We start from the raw sequence: 5,444 nt of genomic DNA on the forward strand, positions 1-5,444 counted from the left end.
GTCTATCTCTCAAGAATGAGGGGATGGATATAGAGTTAATGAAAAATAGGTATTATTTACTATATTAAACTGGTAAATGCTATGGAGAAAAATAAATCAGATGGCAGAATAAAGTTTTCTGGGAATGGATTTCAATTTCCTATTGGTTGTCCAGGAAGACTTCACATTTGATTTGTGAGCAGGTTGCAATCTTTCTCCTCTCTGGCTTTCGACTCCTATTTATAATCTTTCCCTTATGTATTGACTTCTATTCTTTTGAGATCAAATATCATGGAAACCATAGGAGCTCTCTCTTTAATATTCTGTCACCTCTTGTGCCCCTTACTTGTTTTTTACTCTTTCTTGGAAAACTCTTAACCTTGATTAAATCCAACTCTTTTGCTAGAACCCATTCAGCTGAAAGTGGCTGGAGAAAAAACACACATTCACACAGAAGTGTTGACTGATCTAATGTGAATACATGACCATGGCCACAAGAGGGCTCTTAATTCCGCTTAGTGAGGACACCAGATTTCTAATTCATTTATTTGAAGATATGTCAAATGTATCCAACTGCATCCAAAACAAAATACTAATGATAAAAACAAAATAGGAAATATTTCTATATCAGTGCTTCTATATTCCATTATATCTCGATTTTGTAAGCCTCCTTTAAAATATACAATGGAGGGATGCGTGGGTGGCTCAGCTGGGTAAGCGTCTGCCTTCAGCTCAGGGTCCCGAGATCAAGTTCTTAGGGTCCTGGGATCAAGTTCCCCATCGGGCTCCTTGCTCAGCAGGGAGCCTGCTTCTCCTTCTGCCTGCCACTCCCCCTGCTTGTGCTCATTCTCTCTCTCTGACAAATAAATAAATAAAATCATTAAAAATATATACAATGGAATATTTTTCAGACTTAAAAAAAAAAAAAGCAAAGGAAATCTGTTATATGTGTGACAACTTGGATGAACCTGGAGGGCATTAAGCTAAATAAAAAAAGTTAGTCACAGGACAAATAGTAGTACATGATTCCACTTTTTCGAGGAATTTAAGAGAGTCAAACTCATAGAAGCAGAGACAAGAATGGTGGTTGCCAGGGGCCAACGTGAGGGGGAAATGGGGAATTGCCCTTCAAAGGGTATAATGTTTCAGTTGTGTAAGATGAATAAGTTCTAGAGATCTGCTGTACAACCTTATGCCTATAGTTAACAATACTGTATTGTGCCCTGAAAAGTTGTTAGAGGGCAGATTTCATGTTATGTGTTCTTACCACAATTAAAGAAAAAAAAAACTTACTTGACTTTCACACAATGTATCCACTCAGTGTGTATTTTCTAGATTGTTGACTTCTCATTAGAATGATAAATTTGATTTCTGTTCATAGTGATTCCTATCATGTTAATGAAGATAAGAATACCCATTTTTTCATCAATAGTTTGATTTTTTAACTGTTTTCTATAGTGTACTCAAGAAACTGATATTTAAGCAATACATATGTATTAGGTAATTGGATATTTGGTAATATCTCATAATTTTATTACTTTTACAATATATCTCTGAAATTTAAATTTAAATTTTTTTTCATTCCTGACATTGTTATATAAACATCTCATTAGTGAGGAGTCTTCTTTTTTTTTAATTTTGAGATTTGAAATTAAGGAATAGTTACATCTACTCATGTAATCTGCTTACATTTTCAAGAGAAGTTTCTTATATAATCAATATATTTTTATCTTTCTGATGTTATCTTGCAAGTGAAATAAGAATCCAGAAGGCAGGGATGTTCTTCCCATTTATAACTATGACATTATTCAATAGATAGCGTAAGAAAAATCTTTAATCTCCTTGTTAGAAAAGAGACAGTAAATCAGAACAGAATGCTAAACATGTAATTTTGATAGATTAAGTAGGATTAATACCTAGTCGAGGAAACACTGTGTGTTTGCACATTTAGCAGATCATTTGAGCTATAAGAAAGTTTCATTTAATATATCATTTACTTAACTTGTCAACTCTAAAACTTCTTGAACTAAATCACTAAACTCCCAGTAATAATGAAGAATGGAGAAGAAACTCCAGATGGATCATGCAGTAAGTTATTAACATATGGCCACAGATAATCAGCTGTAGGCCTGTGCCTCTTTGTTATGTAGTACATGAGAGGTAAAGAGCTCCTTGCTAATGATTCATTCAGTCTCTATTCAGTAAGACTCTGTGGATGACACATGTGTAAGTACTCAAAGAGGCTGATCAAGGCTTACAGACATAATTAGATAAAAAGTGCCATAATTGGACTGCCAGTTGACATTGGGAAAGGAGCAACCTGGTTTGGCTCTAGGAGGACAAAGATTTGGGAATCTTAGTCTTAATGGCAAGGCAAGGTGAGAGAATGATGATAAGTATTTTTAAGGGAAATGAGGCAAACTGTGAGTATTTACTGCTGTGTACACTGCTTATGAAACTCAGGGTGGGATTGGGCTGTGATTAGAGCCAGAAATGTGTGGTATATATTTGCCCTCCTGTCAGTGTGAAGTATCTGGATTCCTTCAGCTCTCCTTAAACAGGTTTTCTCCCTTTGCTTTTTGGTTAAAATAGAGAGGAAGTAGAATTAAGACTCCATGAGCCTGAGTCTGGTGTCTTGGGCAAGTTCCTTAAGTTTTCTGTGCCTCAGTTTCATACTTTGTAAAATGGAGCTAATAAAAGTACCCAATTTATAGTAATTTGTGGGGATATTAAATAAACTTCTATTAAAATATAACATAACCATTCCAAGCAAGAAGTATACTTTTAAAAATGCTATTTTGTCTCTTCAAAATAACAACAATTATTCAATTAAAAACTACCCATCATTTTTACTGACATGACATATTTTACATAGACTATAAATCCAAGCTATCTCAGAAAGCCTGGCAGGCTCTTGGGTAACAGGTATTCTCTAGGTATGTTGCTTTCTGGTACACGCAACCTTGTGGAGGATCCTTGATCTTGGCGCTATCAGAATATGGTCTGACAGGGGCGCCTGGGTGGCTCAGCCGTTAAGCGTTTGCCTTCGGCTCAGGTCATGATCTCAGGGTCCTGGGATCGAGCCCCACATCGGGCTCCCTGCTCCACGGGAAGCCTGCTTCTCCCTCTCCCACTCCCCCTGCTTGTGTTCCCTCTCTCGCTGTGTCTCTCTCTGTCAAATAAATAAAAAAAAAAAAGAATATGGTCTGACGCTGTGTCTCCAGCCCAGAAATTAGAAAGCGTGTGAGCTAGATTTGGCACTCAGGGCTTTGTCAATATATACTGACTATAGCCAAAGACACTTCCACCCCAAGAACATTTATTTCAAGAATATTTTAGACAAATGACCCCTGGAGTTAACAGATGGGTTTATGTTCCAGGAGCCAGGGAGAATGACACATTGTCCAAGAAATGTGGTCACTGGTGCGGTCTCCTCCCTTGTTCAATTTCAGGCAGCAGTCCTGTCTTTTTGTAGCTGAAGTAACTTTTAATTTTATTCAAACAAACTTCCAGTGTTACTACTCTGCCAAGACAGGTGTGCTGAAAATTGAGGCTTCTAATTATTTTGAAATTTTTGATATTAATACATGCAAATGAATTTAATGAATGCATTGAATGGATTCAAATTCATTTAGAAGTTCAAGTAAATTAAAATACTATGATTGTTCATGGAAAGAAAATGAAGGTATTAAATCTTTTAATTTCATCTGTTGTAAATTTTGAAAAGATGGTTAAAGAACAGACAACGTTTTTTTTTTTTTTTAAAGATTTTATTTATTTATTTGAGAGAGAGAATGAGAGAGAGATGGGACACATGAGAGGGGATAGGGTCAGAGGACGAAGCAGACTCCCTGCCGAGCAGGGAGCCCGATGCGGGACTCGATCCCGGGACTCCAGGATCATGGCCTGAGCCGAAGGCAGTCACTTAAACCAACTGAGCCACCCAGGCGCCCCAACGTTTTTAATTTATTATGTAAAAATGATATAGTTGTGTCCATATCTAAAATTTGAAAAAGCCGTTATTAAAATTCACTGTCAAAAATTACATGTGGCCATTTACAGCATAAAAGCTGATATAAAAAATGTATGTCAGTGGAAGCAAGCTGTTTTAAAACTATTAATAATTCAAATCCTATTAATATTCAATATTTAGTATATCTGTTAATACTGTATTTTATTTTTGTTTCCATCATAGGTAATGCAAAAAAGTAAATTTTACCAAATATATTATAGATGCTTCCACATCCCCCAAATTATTTCCAAAATATGCTGTAATATATTACAATTTTCTATACATTCCAGAGCTACAAAAAAAGTGGAAAAGTAGTCTCCCAGAACTTAGACACCAATCCCTGACCAAAAGAATCAGATATGTAAAAATAGTTCCCTTAGCCAATGTTGAGACACTGAAACAAACTCAAACTTTTTCTTATCCAAAGATGAAGTTGTTCTCAGGAGGAACTTAGGTTCACCAATAGAAAATTTTTGCTTCAAACTGGAACTTCTTTTGAATCTAATTAAAAATTAAGTTTTCCTGTCTTTCATTTGGGGTGACAGATGCATTAATTTTTTAACATTAATCCAATCAGGATGACTTTTCATATACTTACAACATTAGATAGAACCTCTTTAAGTTTTCCTTGTCCTCAGAGACGGGTAGAAAGAGGTGAGGAATTATTACATATATTTGGATTACTGTAAGCCTCTGTTCAAGATGTTTTAGTCTTACATCAAATACATGCACTTATTCACAGCAACTGGGTGAAGTAGGCAGACTTGCATAGAATTAAAATAGAAGTTCAAATAACTTAGAATAAAACAAAAAATATCTGAAGAAATAAATAGAAGAAGTTGGAATAAAACAAAATCAGAGTGCAAAGATTTCCTTAATGAGATGAAATAATATATTTATTGATATATATATATTATTGATGATATTTCCAGGAGGTAAATATTTATGTATGTAAATTCAGCAGTAGGTATAAAGTAAAAATATATATTCTTTTTAAAAATCTTTATTGTTATGTTAATCACCATACATTACATCATTAGTTTTTGATGTAGCGTTCCATGATTCATTGTGTATAACACCCAGTGCTCCATGCAATACGTGCCCTCTTTAATACCCATCACCAGGCTAACCCATCCTCCCAGCCCCCTCCCCTCTAGAACCCTTAGTTTGTTTTTCAGAGTCCATCGTCTTTCATGGTTTGTCTCCCCCTCCGATTTCCCCCCCTTCATTCTTCCCCTCCTGTTATCTTCCTCTTCTTCTTTTTTTTAACATATATTGTATTATTTGTTTCAGAGGTACAGATCTGTGATTCAACAGTCTTGCACAATTCACAGCACTCACCATAACACATACCCTCCCCAATGTCTATCACCCAGCCACCCCATCCCTCCCACCCCCACCAGATGAATGGATAAAGAAGATGTGGTATATATATACAATGGAATTTTATGCA

This window comes from Leptonychotes weddellii, chromosome 7, assembly GCF_054177405.1.
Source record: "Leptonychotes weddellii isolate Sample4059 chromosome 7, ASM5417740v2, whole genome shotgun sequence".
Lineage (NCBI taxonomy): Eukaryota > Metazoa > Chordata > Mammalia > Carnivora > Phocidae > Leptonychotes > Leptonychotes weddellii.